The sequence below is a fragment of the Clarias gariepinus genome, chromosome 2, assembly GCF_024256425.1.
Source record: "Clarias gariepinus isolate MV-2021 ecotype Netherlands chromosome 2, CGAR_prim_01v2, whole genome shotgun sequence".
In the NCBI taxonomy this organism is placed as follows: domain Eukaryota; kingdom Metazoa; phylum Chordata; class Actinopteri; order Siluriformes; family Clariidae; genus Clarias; species Clarias gariepinus.
In genome coordinates this window covers 16,925,571-16,944,747 of record NC_071101.1, presented here as the reverse complement: position 1 = coordinate 16,944,747, position 19,177 = coordinate 16,925,571, and the positions used below count along the sequence as shown (strand labels likewise).

Genomic DNA, 19,177 nt, shown 5'->3' with positions numbered 1-19,177 from the left:
AGAGTTGCCTGGTTATAATCTTTACAAAATTCTTCTGAAACAAGACTAGGTATCATCTGTACCACAGTCATGTGATTTTTAATTTCGCTGATACTAAAAACTAAACTAAGCAGTTCAGTGACAGACGTATGGGAGAAACAGGGGTTTATTTCATCAGCTTATTGGTTTCAGTTTTACAGAAAGAGAATATATGAGTACAGTATGTTGGTGCTTGGCCAATACATGTAGCACATACTGTAGGATGAATGTACTACTGTACATGTGATAACATACATTGTGGTCCTACATTTAGAAAAGAAATGGTTCCTTGGGAAGACAGTTCAGGATTTAGAATAAAGCACCTAATAAATAAGAAGAACTTGAATTATGGATATACAGTGGGCTCGTATTCCAAAACACTTGTAAACCAAATTTAATCTTCCCATAAGAAATAATGGAAACTCAAATTATTCGTTCCACAGCCCAAAAAATAAATATATAAAAATAATGAACACAAAAAATTAAAAAAAAATTAACCTGCATTTATCTTTAAAAAAAAAAAAAAAAAAAGAAGTAAAAATAAATCCCGACGGATGAATGATTCCGTTTGTGCGTGCAGGCGCTGGGTATGTGTGTGTGTGCGTGTGTAAATCTAAAGTAAGCTCTCCTCTCCCCCTTCTCATCTTACACAGACCCTTACGCCACTCTTTTCACAGACACGCGCACACAACGAAAACACTGTTTTATCGGAAAAATAAACTAGAAATCTGTCTAATGACACCCGATTGAGCGGCACACTTCTCGGAATCACTGCTGTAAGGTAAAAATTAAACTAATTAACCTGCACTTTACCTTTAAAAAGACTTGCGACAGAGCAGTGTTTCTGTGTAGAGCAGAGAGAGAGTGTGTGTCTGTGTCTGTGAAGTAGGAGGGGTCTGTGTGTGTGTGTGTGTGTGTGGCATGGTGTCCAATAACATGCGCACACACAGAGCAAGCAAAGAGCAGGTTAAGTCTTAAGCAGAGAGAAAAATGTATCTTTTTTTTTAACCTCTCTAATAAGACTTGCTTTTACTTTACATGCATGCTGTACACATGCACACAGAAACAAAATAAAATATGTTTTACACTCACACAGGTGGTCATAGTGGTGTAGTAAACAGTACACGTGTGCACGGATGTTGATTATGATATTTATTTTTCAAGTCAAAATGTATTAAAAATCTTTGCTTGTTTTGCGGAACACTCGAAAACCGTGTTACTCGCAATCCAAGGTTTCACTGTATCTAATATTGGAAATGATTTAGTCATATTCCCTCATTCGGGACTTTATTAGAAGTACGATATTACATATACAGGGTACAGTAGGACGCCCTTTTGCCCTCAGAAACATCTTAGTACTTCACAAAGCAATGGTGGATCTCAGTCTCTCTGGGTATTGTTACTGACCACATATCGTTTTATGTACAGCACCATAATGCACCAGTCACCAGATCCACCATTGCTTTGTGGAGTACTAAGTCCTTCATGCCGAGGATCATTACCGATGGCAAAACTTGGGTGTATGGGTACGACCCTGAGGCAAAGCAACGATCTTTACAGTGCCACAGTGAGTTTTTTGGTCTCCACGACCAAAAAAGGCAGAGCAGGTCCGGAGCACGACCAAGTGCATGCTTATCGACTTTTCCGACATTTGTGGCATTGTGCATTGAGAATTTGCCTCCGGGGGTCAGACTGTCAATAGCGAATTTTACGGCCAGGTTTTTTGGCGTCTGAGTGTGGACGTATGGCAAAAGTGAATCCTATTTTTTAGAGAAATTGCAATTGATAACAGCTTCTCTTACCCTGCTCTCATTATCCAAATAGCATGCATCGTATTCCTGGACTGTCTCCATCGTAGCTCCCTAATTTTGTCTGTTCTTTCCGAAGCCATTGAGAGAATGCATTTGGTAGGACATTTAATCCTAATTAGGGTTTCGTCTTGCTGAAGGCAGTTCTGTTCTCTGCAGGTGAAATTAGCATCCTGATTAAAGTCTTGTTCCTCTATCCAGAACAATCCCTCCGATCAACTGCCCTGACAAACAGCCCTTGAAACCCCATTACTGTAGTCATGGTTACTGTCTGTTGCATTTTATTAAGAGTTTCTGAAGTTTAAAAGCTGTGGTGAGACAAACACCCTGCTGTTTAAGTTCACACTGTCAGAGAAGAGCTCGAGAGGAGCCATTGATTTTACCCACTTGCTTTTCTCTTTATGTCGTTTTAGAAGCGCGATTTCAGTCAGTGAAGTGAGTTTCATGGGGCGGTGTTAAATGCCAGTGCGTTGACCTCCACGTCTGATAGTGTCTGAGAGCTTAAAAGCTGTCATTGATACTTTTATCGCACTTATGATAGAACTCAGGTCAGTGCTAGAGAAGGAAAACAGTAAAAGCTTCTCCTGCTTGTTTTCTACTTGACCTTTTTGCAGGAGGCTCCTTTAATTTTTCAGATTTGCAAGGACATCTGATAATCAGATTTGACTCCTGCTTGCGGCAACATTAGATGGAGGTGCATGAGTAGCTTACTGATATCAGATGAACGTACACAATACAGATGTCTGAAAATAGAGGAAAAATCCATATAGTCATTGCTCTTAAAAATGGGGTACATTAACCGAAGTTGTGTTTGTTGTTGTTTTTGTTTGTTTGGGTTTTTCTTTTCAAAATTTCATTACAGTAGTATAAACAATTATTAAAGTTGTTATTGCAAATATCAATCAATTTGTTCATTCATTCACAGAGATTTATTTAACAATAGGGTTTGTCCTGAAGACTTGTTCTCCTGGTGGATTCCCAGATGTTCCCAAACCTAAGACCTAATCTCCACAGTGAGTTCTGTCTATAGTAGGTCTTGGGGTCTTGATCCAGTGATCCAGGACGAGACCACTGAACAGAGCAAATCTGTAAAGGGGTAGCTCAGTGGATAAGGCATTGGATCATGGATCAGTAGGTTCCTGGTTCAAATCTCCACCACCACCACCACCAATTTGCCCCTGTTGAGCCCTTGAGCAAGGATCTTAACCCTTAACTGTTCAGATATAATGAGATGAAAATTGCTGTATAGGTATCTGCCAAATAAAGTAATGTAAATCTGGGGGCCATTCTTGTAAAGTACCCAAAATATCTCAACCAACGTCTCTCAGTATAGAGGAGCAGCACCTCTACTCCAAACCTGGACGTCCAACTCTTCAAGTTCAGCAACCCTGCAGTGGAACCTAATTGAACAGTGTGACAGGTATTGATCGGTAAACATACTGTACGTACAGTGAATAACACTATATGACTACCGACCTGATGCGATTTTTTCATTTCCACACGTTCTTGTTCTTTCACTCGGGAACAAGATTCCGAGTACTTTGGCTGTGGCTGATTTTCATCCCAGTTACTTTGCACTTATTAGTGAATCATTTCAGTCAAATGTGTTACAGCTCCAGTTTGGAGAGAGATATACCGAGAGAATAACATCATCTTCAAACAATAGAGATGTTATCTTCAGCGCTCCATACTGGACACCTTTCTAACCTTGACTGTGACTTGATATCCTGTCTATGAAATTACAAAAAGTCATGGAGTCTGGCACCACCTTAGAAAGTTTGGGCTTCAGGAACAAATATGACATGACATTTCCTTGCTCAAGCAAGTCTTATACTGTATGACTCACCACTTTTGCAAGATGTGTGACATCAAACTGCACAGGATTCTGAAAGTACAGGCCCAGAGAAGGAGACTTTATGTGATAAGGATAAGGATATGATTTAGAGTATGTATGTAGTTAAAGAGAGAACTATTGTTTCTGCATTTTCTTGCCATTAATTCATTGGAAACCCGGGACACAATGTTTAATCTCCAAATACTGATGAATGCTGTGTGCTGGCCAGGCAATTAGTCAGCTTGGATAGAGAATGTTCAGTGTTTGTTCAGTCTGTCGGTCAGCTAGGGTCAGTCTGTAGGTGTAATTTGGAGAGGTACTTCTTGTACCCTGTTTCATAATTGTAAGACGTCATTAGCTGTTTCGGTGTAACAGAATTTCTAATTGAGTTTTGATTATTGTGTTTTTGTGTTTATATGTGTTGAAATCATCAACGTGTATCGAGATACCTGTCCAAATCCAATGTTTAAAGTGTCTCATTACGAAGTTGCTGTAGTTAAAGTTGCAGTAGTTGTTTCACAGTCATGAGGAAGAATGGGGCTGGATTATCGTCACATGGTACGATGTCACGTTGTCTCGGGTGCCTGTGTGGAAGAGGACATTTTGTTCGAATAAGTTGTAATTTTCAGCATGATTACTAATTGTGGTCAAAGTGCTTATAGACAGATGGGTTTTAGTGTCCATGAGACGATTCATAAACAAACTATGTGAAGAGCTGTTTAGGAAGAGCTAATTATGTACAGTATAATTATGTTCTGTAGCAAGTCTGTAAGGGTTTTAACAGAAGCAGTAGAGGGCAGTATGACATCTGGTTAGAATGTCCATCAATTATTTAATTTTTTTAGGGCAAGGCTCAGTTAAAAGTGTTATTAACGGAGGTCTTTTTTTTTTACACTCATACGAATATACATTTCTTGTACAATCCTTTCATAATTATCAATGCTACTTAATGTGATGCTCAAACTGGAATCGAACCATGAGTTTTATTTAAGAAAACATAAAAAAAATGTTTTGGGGCGTTACATAGAGGAATATACAGTATATATATATATATATATATATATATACAGTGCATACACTTCATACACTTTACACACTTTTAAATATCTTACAGTTTTGGCCGTATTAGGGTATTATATATATATATATATATATATATATATATATATATATATATACAGTCCATATACGGTCAAAATTGTATATGAAAGAAATATTCTGAATATGGTTATTGTACTGAAATATCCATTCATTTGTATGTTATCTAAATTAAAAGATTTTTGCCCATGTGAATGCATAAGACTGTGTGTGTGTGTGTGTGTGTGTGTGTGTGTGCAGGGCAGGTGAAAGTGATAATGATCTCCCTCGGGCCTGTGTCTACACGTGTGTGCAAGTGTATATGTGTGTGAGTGTATATGTGTTAGGAGAGGAGGAGGTGACCAATATTGAGACAAGATCCTAGAAAATGCCTTGAGGGACCAAGACTGTGCACAGACACACACACACACACACACACACACACAGACAGAATGACACAGTGAGAGAGTAATCCATCAAACATCTTGACACCTGTGTAATGATAGCTTGTAATCAGCTTGTCCAGGTGAGAAGAGAAAGGACAGGTGGATTCGAGCAGACTGGCTGAGAGGATGGAGAGATCATAGGTAATGTTGAAGCAATCAAAACAAAGAGTGAAAATTACCAGGAAAGAATGGATGGCAAGTCAAACTCCCAAATGAGACGGTGAAAATGGAAGGAAAGGGAACAGAGATAGGTGGAAACAAATGACAAAGGAGCAGAAATTTGTCAGAGAAGTAATTATGAGAGACGATTGAGAAGAAGAAGAAGGAACATTAAGCGAAGAAAAAACAACTCAAGAGGAGACAAAGAGAGAGAGAAAGGAATTTGGAAAGTCCGCTCAGCATTCCAATTAAAGAAATCTTCACCCTTCCGCTCAGCTTAGCTCCAGGTAATGACCGATACCAAGAGCAGTGACTCAGTGTGAAATGCAAATCACTCTGGCATTTGGCCTTCATCGTGATATAATTTGGCTCCATGATGGTTTATGATGAATTCTCAAACTTTGTTGTGAAGTGTTTAGCTAATGATGTTCTGGGGCGGTGATGCTTCAGTGAAGGTCTGTGCTAGTGACCCGAGCTACTATCGGTCTTTAGCGCAATATGACAGAATGGCTAAGAGTTAATCGTTAATTATATTGCCCCATTCAAAGTATTTTGAACACAGAAGGAATTTAATTCTGGCTGTTTGTGGCTCTTAAAGTACAAACCAACATTAAACACTCTACATGTGTTGTAGACACGACACTATACACAGAGAAATCAGTACCTGTACAGATTGAAATAATACTGTGAAAAATAAGGGTAAATTTTGAGTATGTCACAGATGTGCATGAACTTATATGAAGTGAGTGTGCAAGTAATTGTAGTGCCCTTCACATATACTACAGTAAGTTGTGCATAAATTACTGTACATACTGTAGGGTTGGTTTATGGCTACAGTAGAAATAAGACTATTTGAAGTGGTTATGTTTCATTAGTGTTGCATGGTGCCGTAAAACATTCCATATAAGAAGAATAAATGTACACAACTTTTTTCTTAACAAATAGGAAAAAAAAAAAATCTTTAAACAGTGACTGTGAAAATGTTTTTCTTTTTGCCATAATGTCTATAACACTTTGCCCTGGTCTAATGAGCTGTCTTCAGCTAAGTCATTTACATAAACACATGTGATAGGATGCATTAACATTTTGATTTCGGTTCAGCAGTTCTTGCTAGTTGTAACAAAAAAATAAGAATAATAATAAAAAATATACTCTATTATTTTTTTCTTTGCACGTTCCATGTCACTGAACTATTTTCTCTGTTAAATCGAGAGTGTGATTAGGAAGCATAATCTACACCGCTATCTAATTAGTAAGATAACTAGCGAGGGTGTTTGTCTGCAGAGTGTCTGGACAAAGAGTAAGTGTCTACATGTGAAAAAAAAAAAAAAAAAAAATGAAAATGAAAAAAGACATTAAACGGGGCTATTGTAAATAAGAAAAAGAAGGAGATTTAATGAGCAAGCTCAGTGGTGCAAATTTTATTTGTTATTAGTGATGGAATGATGATAATGATAATGAATTCATTATCCAGGTCTCTAATCTTCGGCTGTATCCTGGTCAGGATTGTGGTGCATATGGTGCTAATCCTATCCATGACCACTGGATTAGGCAAGAATACAGCCTAAATTCTCCATTCACACACAGGGGCAATTCCAAGTAGCTAATACAATTGCTTTTTTTTTTTTTTTTTTTTTGTAGAAATGGAAGGATAACTGAAAACCCAGGAGGAAGCTCCCACAAATATCAGTCTCTATACAGACATTAACCTGAGCTCAGGATTCAAACCATGCCATTGATCTAGATTAAAGGTTGAGGTTTCATTAATTAATCAGTGTAGCAAGTAGACATTTTAGGAAAAGCAGGACAGCTGTGAAAATGATCAGACATGGAGCAGTGAAAAGCCAGTGGACCATGGGACCCTTCACCATGCAAAGAGCCGAAATCAGCACAGGGCTTAAATATTATAATCCATGCAGTTTTTTACCACTACACGAACAGTTAAGTAAAAATCATATTTGATGTTTTGACAGTTCTCCATCAAAGCTGTGCTACACTTGCCTTTCACCAAGGTCTCAGGTTATGTAAATGTAAATCTAGGTTTGTAATAATATCACAAGCCATAAGACGTTTAGACTGCTGAAGACTTTTCTTATAGGTCCGTTTGGAAGAATCTTTGTACTGGGTCAGTCATGTGGCATCATTTGGAACTTTAAAGTACCAGTATCACTACCAAAAAAATGGTAGAAAATAAGTATTTATGTATTTTTTATATTAAAATAAATTAAATTCAAATCATTTTTATTTATATAGCGCTTTTAACAATGGTCATTGCCTCAAAGCAGTTTTACAAAAAAATTTAAAGTTTTTAAAAAGAAAATTTATGGAAGTGTGTATGTGTAAGAAAAATGTGTCTAGATAATAATGAGATTGTCTCTGATGAGCAAGCCAAGGGTGACGGCGACAGTGGCAAGGAAAAACTCCCTGAGATGGCAATAGGAAGAAACTTTGAGAGAAACCAGACTCAACAGGGAACCCATCCTCATCTGGGTGATAACAGATGGAAATTATATAACACTGTGTGTGTTATGCAGCTAAAAGTTCAATATAACAGAAGTTCTTTAAATTAACATGAAGTTCAGTTCAGCACAGGGAGTCAGTAGGTGCAGAGGGCAGATGGGGTCTGGATCACTGGAAGCACAGAAGCAGGATGTGTAGCTCCAGCCTTCATAAAGCAGAATCCAGCTGGAGCTGGTCCTTCTCTAGATGCCTTAGAAACCTCGCAGGGTTGGCCTTTGTCTACTAAAGCTGGCACAATCTCCAGATGCCCCGGGATGGGTAGAAAAATACAGAACAGGTGGAGAGAATTAGCGTAGTTGCCATTCAGGATAGATGTACTGGAGTATGAGGTTATGGGATGAGTTACATGTATGCCAGATTAAAGAGATGTGTCTTAAGTCTACTTTTGTATTGGGAAACTGTGTCTGCTCCCCGAACAGTGTCTGGAAGGCTATTCCAAAGCTTTGGAGCTAAATATGAAAACGCCCCAACCCCTTTTGTAGATTTTAAAATTCTGGGAACAACCAGAAGTCCGGAGTTTTATGATCTTAAGGAACATAGTGGATTGTAGCAGAAGACTGGTTAGGTGTGTGGGAGCTAAACCATTTAAAGCCTTGTATGTAAGTAATACTAATTTGTAATTAATTCTAAACTGAACAGGTAGCCAGTGCAGGGATGATAATATTGGGGTTATATGATCATATTTTCTGGATCTAATGAGAACATTTTGGACTAACTGAAGCTTGTTTATTGAGGATGCAGGACAACCACCTAGTAATGCATTACAATAGTCCAGTCTGGAGGTCTACGGATACGGATAAGATGCTCCTAAGCTTGGCAATATTTGTAAGGTGGAAAAAGGCTGTTTTTGTGATATTGGAAATATTGTCTATTACTGTCTAATATTACGCCCAGGTCTTTCACTGTTGGGCTGGTAGTAACAGTACATCCTTTTAAACGCAAGCTGATTTGTGAGAGCTGTTGTGTGCTGGTTTTTAGGCCAATAAGTAAAATCTCTGTCTTATCTGAATTTAGTAAAAGAAAGTTATCAATCATCCAATCTTTTATATCCTGGACACACTCAGTTAGTCTAGACAACTTGGGTATTTGATAAATGTGCCCTTTATCTTGTATTGTTTAAATATTATATAACATTTGTGATTTTTTTTATTTTATTTAATTGCCAAAATGTTATATACACACATATTATATATATGTATACTGTAAGGGTTCGACAATGGCAACTATGCTATACTGGGATTTCAACTTAAACTCATTCAATCGATAGCCAAGAACGTTAACCCTTGAGCTACAAGTGCTCTACACCAAATACACAATGAGTGAACAAACAAATAAACAAACAAATAATAAATACCTCATTAGACAGAGAGTTTTCTTTGCACATATTCACCTCTTCTTTTTTTATGTTTGTACTGATGCACTAAAGCTGAAACATTGGCATTTCGTTCCAGCTCAATCATGGTCCCTTTATAACCCAATACCCTCATACGTTTTCGTTAATCTTTCACCTCTGAAAAGGTCGAAACAATAAAGATCCTTTTTTATTTTTTTGTGCAAGTTGTTGTGGTATTGAAATAAAATTTGCAAGTTCTATTTCAACATTGAAACACAGAGCTTCCTCACAGCTTCCTGTAGGTCTGAATATTAAATCTAGCTTTTTAGTTTGCTTTAAATTTGTTAGGTGTTACTTTATTTAGCAGTTAAGGGAAAAAAACTCACCTTGGATAACTTGTATATTCATTTTTACATTTGACATGTGGCATCCCAGTATGAAATACTAAACTGTTTTTTTTTTTTATATTGGTTAAATTTCTTTTATTCAGATATTCTTCCACTACTTCACTACCCTCCAGTATTGCTACTTTCTTTTTTCTTGAAATGACCTTTTATATCAGTGACAAATACGAATGAGGAATCAGACTCTTGCTGTTCTGTTTTTAAGAGATATACAGCAATATCTGGCTGTTGTTCCTTATGTTTACTACACTCAGTTGAAATGAAGCAGTAATGCTGTATGCATAACACCAGATGTGTAACACAAAGTCATAATTAGTACAAGAGATGACACTGTGTGTGTCTATTTACAGAGTAGTGTCAATCATGTAGAGGAACCTTGGATTGCAAGTAACACGTTTTATGAGTGTTCTGCAAGACAAGCAAAGATTTTTAATAAATTTCGACTTGAAACTCGAGCAAGTCTTGATTTACGTGCACCAAGTATCATGTAGCACGCATGAGCTTCTTGTTTTGACGCCGAGCATCACGTTATCACAACTGAGCCAATGTTTTTTTTCTTTCTAATCGTCTCTCCTGCTGGGTCTTGGTGCGCGTCTCTTACTGGTATAATCAACATCTGTGCGCGCATGTACTGTTTACTATAACACTGTGACCATGTGTGTGTGTGCGTAAAACATATTTAATTTGGTGTTCGTATGTATGTGTTTACAGCTCGCATGTACGAATTATGCTCGCAATCCAAGGTCCCACTGTATTCTTATGTGTTTGTTTCTATATTGAGTGTTTATCTTTGACTTTTTGAAAAAGACTAAGACTAAAGTCCAATCATCTGAGCGCTAATAAAGGTAATAAGGATGAATATGGGCATAGGGAGGTCTTTCAAGTTGCAAGAACTGGAGATAAAAATAATTTATTTAATGTTATGGTTAACTTAGCAAATAATCTGCTGGGGCCTTGGAGCCTTGGTCCTCCTTAGAGAGCAAGTTATGGCTGACCGGAAACAAGTACCTCGGCAAGCTTGTTAAAAAGAACTGCATCCGGTGCTTTTAGATTTACATCAGCACACTGGTGTCAGGCTTAAAATAGCATAGTCAAGAAGGAAAGGAATCAGAGAGAGAGAAAGAGAGAGAGAGAGAGAGAGGTGGATCGCGAGTGGGAGTGTGCTGGCTGGAGGTAAGAGAGAATAAAAATATATATTTAAAAAAAAAGCGACTGCGTAAAGCAGCAGCCGTGCATGCTCTATATTTAAGAATGAAAGAACAAAGCATGGATGCAGTGGAAATACAGGTTTAAAAGATGTGGGAGTACACACACACACACACACACACACACACACACACACTAAAATGAGTTTTTTTCTGTGTGTGTGTGTGTGTGTGTGTGTGTGTGTGTGTGTGTGTGTGTGTGTGTGTGTGTGTGTGTGAGAGAGACTGTCTGTGCAATATTTGTTGTTTGTTTGTTTTTTGGAAGTACATATAAGAAATTTTTGTAGAATACTTTAAGGACATTTTGCCTTCGGAGCATTTTGACAAATCAAGGATTATACATGCGCATATGCCCAGGAGCACAGATAGTCACAGATATTCAGTGCAGATATTCACACCCTCCACAGAATGCTCAAGAACCCTATGAAAATGGAGGACTGTGGGAATAAGGTTTCCTTAGACAAGCAGAGAGAGTCAGAAACAGAGGGCGATCGAGAGAGAGAGAGAGAGAAAGAAAGAAAGCGTGAGCGAGTTGTGAGAGATGTGGGAATACAGAAGGAACCAGCACACAGCCTGACATCACTGGCGAGAATGGCATGAAACAGGTGTTTGTATAAAACCTGTTACATCCCACGGCTAAAAAAAAAAAAAAAACGTGAACGACAATAAACGTGTGAAGTATAGTCACCACATAGAAATCACGAAGGAGAGGTTCAGGTATGTACATTCTGAATGCATGATAAAAAGCGGGTTCAGGTGAGGAGAAACAAATGCCGCTCAGCTGCCAGAGTTTATTATAGATACCGCCCACTGTGAAACTTCTTTATTCTCAAGGCATACAAAGCACAATAGGCTGTATAATCTCCATTTTCCTAAACTTTACATTGTTTCTATAACTTTTATAAAGAGTGGTTCCCTTATTTGTTGCTTTTTTGTTTTGTAATACTATATTGTACTTTTATATTGCTGTATCGTTAAGATATCATTTTTTTATTATTTTTTTTATTTACACCCTAATGCAAAATTTCCAAGAAAGCTTTTAATCTAGTAAGGTTTTTTCCCCCGAAAATTATTAATATTATTTATTTAGAATGAGAAATTTGTCACAACGAGTACATAATAAGTATTGTAAGGTAACATTTTCCTACAAATACGATTAAAAGCATTTTTTCATGGTATCAGTATTATACACTCACCAGCTGCTTCATCAGAAACACCTGCTCATTCAAGCATTACACTGCCTGGCCAAAAAGAAGGCCGCCATTTCAGAAAGGTCAAATTATTGGCCTGCATCAAGCAAAGAGAACAATCAAGCAGGTTTAAAATGACTAGAATTGAACAAAGAGCCTTCCAAACCTGGACGGATTGTCATGAACCATCAACTCTATTGAGGAAATGTGGTCAGGAAAAAAATCATGAATGGGGATGACTTAAACTCTTGGTGAAGTTGCATCATAACAATAACAGTAGAATGCTGAGTGATGGCATTATGCCAACAGTAAAGCATCAAGAGATCCTTCATGTGTGGGGTCTTCTCAGCCAAGCGTGTGGGCTCACTCACAATTTTGTCTAAGTACACAGCCGTGAATAAAGAATGGTACAAAAATCTCCTTCGAGAGTTGCTGCTCCCGACCATCCAAAAACAGTTCGGTGACAAACGAGGCCTTTTCCAGCATAATGGAGCACCTTGCAAAACGTGATACTAAGAAAGTTCAGGTCCATGTCCAGGAAACTCCCCAAACCTTAATCCCAATGAGAACTTGTGGGTAATCCTCAAGAAGTGGGTGGACAAACATAAAGATCTAAAAACACTGGAGCAGCAGACTTTGTGCATTTCAGAGTCTGCAATACTGAACTATACCATATTTTATCAGGCCACCAGTGACGATGGCCCTAAGAACACTGCATACAAACATGGCAGATAATGACTACAATTCCCAGCATGCACGATACATGGCTGTTCACAATCTGTTCCAAGGATAAATAGAACCCTGACCTCCCAGCCCTGTCCATTCATTGGTTTGTTACTTGATTGTCTTCACCTGTCAAATGTTTTTCCTTCAGAAGTTTAGCTTCATATATCTTGTAGTTTCTTTCTAGCGCTTTAAATCTTATCATGTTTTTTGTATTATTGATTCCAAGCACTTTCCCTCTTGCTTCTTTTTTTTCAACTGCTCTGTGTTTTGAAACTCGTTACTCTTGTTTAAAATAGCCGAGAGGTGTCCAATCTTATCCAAAAAGGGGCCGGTGTGAGGGCAAGTTTTTATTCCAAGATCAAATAATTTAACAGATGGAATCAGGTGTGGATAGTGCTTGACTGGAATAAACATGCACCTGCACTGGCACTTTGCAAATAAGATTGCACACCCCGTGACATAGCTTTTTCTGTGTTTTGGAACCATGATCCCTGCTCTGGGTTGTGTTCCTTTTCAAATAAAGCACATCGAGTTTATGTCCCCCATCTAAACAAGGTGGCGAGCCACAGACAAATAAAAAACTGTCAAGTAAAGAACATTAAATAGTGAAGAAAGTTGTACACTTTCTGCTTCTTTGCGAAATATGCAAATATATCAGAGACAACTAGTTTGTCAAAAGACATGTCCTGCATTTGGTGACCTCTGTGTAATAAAGACGCTAAAAATATTGTCAAGAAAAGGGCATCGTGTCATTTGGCTGTACATACATGAATGCCACAGGAATGTAAAAGTAAAGTTGCGTGTTTTTTTTTTTTAATATAACAAAAAAAAAGGAAAATCTCATTTTTGACTTCTACAGCAGGATGAGGTTCATGTCAGTATGATTATGTATTTCAGCTTTAATATGTATGTGTGTAGGCGTAGGTGGGCATATAAATGTATTTGGTCCATTTACATTTACATACTATATATTTATGACAGATGCTGGCTTTGGCACATTATGAGTGAGGCACTGTACAATCTAAGCATCAAGATCTGTAAAGCCCTAACATCGAGTGAACAAAACTGAGTAAAAGGTAGATGTACAAAGAACAGAGCAACCAGATGCAGCAGTCACTAGTACATGATGAGTTGGATACAAGTAAGTAACAAAGCCTGGAGATGACCCACAGAGTATATAGTTATGATAAATATTTCTTTGTAGGTTTACAGTTATTGACTGTCAGCTGTCACCGTGCAAAATGCATCAGCCTCGCCTCTAGCACATAAATGGAATATGGAAAATGGAAAGGGGAATAATAAAAAAAAGGGACCAAAACAGGATCACGACTGAGCAAATATTTTTTGTGGAGTCTCATTCTCAGCACAATACTGACGCTGAAATGTTACTAACATGACAGTTGTTATAAACACCTTCGCTAGTGCTTTTTAGCATCATTCCCAGTGTCCACAAAATCAAAAATATCCAGCCAACAGTGATGCTATGGGCTAGAGGATGTGCAAACATGCTGTGCATGGAAAGATGAGCTATTGTCTCTAACTACAGGGCTGCATGATGGCCTAACTCAGTGTTTGCAATAAATTGCCCTGAAAAATACAGTGTTTATAAAATCCCACCTTTTCCACTACCATGTCACTAATATTTCAGTACCTGCTGAGATGTTCTGAATATTCCTTCCATCACATAACACACGTGGAGATCTGGGAAAAGACTTCAGATGTCAAACGATGTAAATAATATACATTTTTTTCAAATGCAAAAGTTAAAAGTTTTGTTGTTGATCTAGAACATATTTTGACCCCTCATTTTACCAAAATACCAATATACAGTACACTGATCAGCCATTAACATAAACACCACAATTAACACACATTAAAATCTATGATCAATTATAACAGTAAACTCATAAAATAGGATCACATGCCCTTAAAAAGACATCCAAGGCCAGTTCATCTGGTTTGTTCGCCGAATGTTCCTCCAAACTCCCCTCATCCCATTTCAGTTGAGCACCAGTGGGATCCAATGGGCAGTCCAGTCTACTGAGGCCCCACCCTGCAAACCATCGTACCCAAAGGATTCACTGTGAACGTTCAGGTGCCAGACACCATAGCACAGCCCAGAGGTATTGTGGAGCCATGCCCCAAGGGGCCAGAGCCACCCCGGTGACAACAGGGTAGCCTATACACTACTATAATACACAATGTTTTGCATTGTAATAATATTGGTGTATTTTCCCACAATGTAGAAAGTAGAATTTTTTTTTTTACTTCTTTTAAAGAGTACATTACAAAGATACAGAGCCTTTCTTCATGGCCATATTTTTTTTTTATCAGGGTCCCTGGTTAGATCCTGATCTTGGTAATATAAACTAAAAACAAATTGCTAAAGTAAATGCAAATGAAGTCAATGAATAATACAATCAATAGCTTTCATATGACCAGTGTGTTGGCGTTTCTTGGTAGAGATGGAATAAAATATTTAAATACAAATCTAAAACAAAAAAATACATCTTTTTTTTTTTTTTTCCACTGGTCAGTAACTGTAAAGTACATCGACATTGATCTAGTAGATGTGGGACTAAAGGGCAGCTGATCTGACTGGATACAGTAGGTATGCCTAATAAATTAACACCTCATGATAAGGATTAGCTATACAGTATTTAGCTGTAAGAAACCACTGCACTTTCTCATGACTGGATTTAAAACACCACCTGAATAAGTTTTGTAATACTGTAATAGTGTTGGCATATTAGTACACTGTCCAGACAAATCAAATGGCACCACCTGGATTTTAGTTAGCAAAAATTAGTTAAGGGCCTATCACTGGACACTTGTGGCATAGTGAGTAGCACTATCGCCATGCACCTCCAGGGTCGGGGTTTGATTCCCGCCTTGGGGTTTGAGTTTGCATGGTCTCCCAGTGCTTGGTGGGTTTTCTCCAGGTACTCTGGTTTCCTCCCAAAGTCTAAAGACCTGTTGATTAGACTAACTGGTGTTCCCAAATATCCCATAGTGCGTGAATGTTGACTGGCGATCCCACCACAGTCGTAAAAAGGAGAATAAATACAATAGTCACCATTGACCTCCACAGTCCGTAGTTGGACTATAGAGGTTTCTAGATGGATGGATGGATGGATCGAACTGATAGAGTGAGTAGCTTCTCATTTCTTAAACAACCATGTCAGAAGATATATCCTCTGGACATGGCAAAGATGTTACTCTGTTTTAGAAGGGTTCAATTTTCATCCCACATCAAGGAAAAGAAAAATAACTAAGTAGACTGCTGAAACTACTACATTTGGGTTAAGAACCGTAAACTGTTATAAAAACCTGGAGGGTTAGTGGTGCAACATCATCTTTGAGGAAGAAAGATTGGAGATCATAAGAGCTTAGTGAAAACAAATGGTAAAAAAAAAAAAAAATTAAACCTACAGCTATTTTCAATAGTGCAATTAAGTTCATTTTCACACACACAATGTAAAGAGAACACAAGGGACTAAACAGCTGTACAGCATTAAGAAAACCGCTTATCAGTGAGGCTAATGGGTAAAAAACTTCAATTGGCTAAGGAGCACAACAGAATGAACTGTGGAGCGTTGGCAAAAGATCATGGTCATGGTCTAATGATTTACCCTTTTCCAGAGTGTAAGGGTAAAAAGAGAGGCAGATGAAGTGATACATCATGCCTAGTGCCTACTATACACACCTGCGGATGCAGTGTTATGATCTGGGGTTGTTTTTGTTGGTCAGCTGAAGATAATAAATGACCAGGTTTTTCCATTAATGGATTTTTTTCTTTCCTGCTGGCACGGGCATATTCTAAGATGACAATGGCAGCATTCATCAGGCCGAAATTGTAAAAAAAAGAGTACTTCATGGATCATAAGACATAATTTTTACACATGGATTGGCCATCACATAGTCCAGACCCCATTCAGAATCTGTGGGATGTGCTGGAGAAGTCTTTACCTAGCAGTCCGACTCTCCTGGATCTCGGAGATAAATGATGCAACTCTAGACCGAAGTGAATGTTATGCATTGCATAAGCTTATCGAAACAATGTCACAGCTGTAATCAAAGCAAACAGCAGCCAAAATAAATATCAGAATGTGCAACTTTCTTTTTTGGCCGGGCAGTGGATATCATACCACAGTACACCAATATATCCAATAATATAGAAATAATAACTTACTTACTCATCTTCTCACTTATACCGCTTTATCCTGCATTTAGCCTATGATAGCCTGGAGCCAATCCCAGGAGGCTTAGGGCACGAGGCAGGGTACACCCTGGACAGGGTGCCAATCCATCGCAGGGCACACACACACATACACACTTCACATACGCTCATTTACACACTATGTGCAATTTGGGAACACCAATTAACCTAACCTGCATATGGACTGTGGGATGAAACCGGAGTACCCGGAGAAAACCCACCAAGCACAGGGAGAATATGCAACCTCCATGCACACTGAGACGGGAATCGAGCCTGGCCCAGAATCGAACCCGGACCCTGAAGGTGCAAGGCGACAGTGCTAACCACTGCACCACCGTGCCAGCAAAATAATAACTCATTTTCATATATCCTTTTATCTATTACATTCTTTTAATTTATTTAATGTTTGATTTTTTTTTTGTTATGCAATTACGTATAACTTTAAATTAATTCAGACAAATCCATTAAATTACTGTGAATTGAACTGAAATGGAATAAGAGGGAATGCGGTGAAGAAGGAGAGGAGGAGAGCTGCTCTATAAGTTGGACGATGAAGGGAATTAGGGAATTGCGAATGGGGGACATCAGCCAACTCGCTCTGATGCCAGAGGCAGATGGAAATGGGAGTGAATGAGTAAGAAGCTTAGCAGGAGAGGCAGAAACATAAAAGAGAAAAAGCATTAGCAAGAAAATGTTACACAATATGAGAGACTATTGTAATACAGACGTGTGAAAACAAAGTGAAAAGTACAGGTAACAAAGAAATCCCATCTCCCTGTTAGCCTGCTTCAGACAGAAAGAAAAGGATTATGTTATTTAGATATGATGGGAGAAGTAGAGACAGAGGGAATGAGTGTTTCTTGCCCAGTCTGTGTGGGCGAAGTTAGTACCGATGCCAGCTATTTGCTTAAAACCTGAGTGAATAGAAAAGAGCATGTATGCACGTGTGTGTGTGTGTGTGTATGATTTAGCATCTTATGTTTTCTATTGAAAAAATAAGTAGAAAGGAGAATGAAAGAAGTGAAGGCTGATGGAATAAGGATGTGTTGAGAGAACGGCACTGCGAAAGATTCAAGATAATACCGAAGGAGGGAGAATTTTGACTTTAAAAAAGAACGATAATGAGTTTGGTAGGAGTGTCGAAAAAAGGTAACATGTCTGGGAGGACAGCGGTGTAGTCAAAAAAGGAGAGAGAATGACGAACATATTGAGACTGACAAAGATGTATTGGGTGAGATATGAAGAAGAAGACAGCAGCGAGCAGGAGTGTCAGTAGAAGAGATAGGTTCACTATTGTTTGTTACTGAAATCAATTTTTAAATAGCGTTCGAGGCTGACAGCGTAACAATCAATTAACTGCACTATTCATAAAGTAAGGAAACATAACACAGCAGGGTGAGCTTTTTTTAGAAACAGACTCCTTTTAGAAACAGACAACGCACCTTTTTATTCCTCTTCTACCACAGCAGTTTATCTCCTTATTTTAGTAATGAATTTCATTTAATGAGGATTTAATAATATGGAATGTCCATAAGACAAGTTTTATATATATATATATATATATATATATATACTCAGCAAAAAAGAAACGTCCTTTGACTTTCCACTGTTTTTACTTTCAGTAAACTTAATGTGTAAATATTTGTATGAACACTAAGTAGTGTAGTAGTGTAGTTGAAGTACTGCAGTGCATCTCCTCCTCATGGACTGCCTATTGCGGACTGTCTGAGCACTGATGGAGGGATTGTGTGTTCCTGGTGTGACTCGGGCAGTTGTTGTGGCCATCCTGTACCTGTCACGCAGGTGTGATATTCGGATGTACCGATCCTGTGCAGGTGTTGTTACACGTGGTCTTCCACTGCGAGGATGATCAGGTGTCCTTCCTGTCTCCCTGTAGCGCTGTCTTAGGCGTCTCACAGTGCGGACATGGCAATTTATTGCCCTAGCCACATCAGTAGTCCTCATGCCTCCCTGCAGCATGCCTAATGCACGTTCACACAGATGAGCAGGGACCCTGGGCATCTTTCTTTGGGTGTTTTTTACAGTCGGTAGACAATTCTTTTTAGTGTCCTGCGTTTTTAGAACTGTGACCTTAAATGCCTACTTTCTGTAAGCTGTTAAGGTCTTAACGACCATTCCACAGGTGCATGTTAATTAATTGATTATGGTTAATTGAACATGCATGGAAAACATTGTTTAAACCCTTTACAATGAAGATCTGTAAAGTTATTTGGATTT

At 38.4% G+C, this 19,177-nt stretch overlaps 1 protein-coding gene across 1 annotated transcript in view; it reads left to right on the top strand.

Annotated features, from left to right (window-relative positions):
- Nucleotides 1-19,177, top strand: part of trpc7b (transient receptor potential cation channel, subfamily C, member 7b) — an 81,876-nt gene that overhangs the window by 44,974 nt on the left and 17,725 nt on the right. The window lies entirely within an intron of this gene.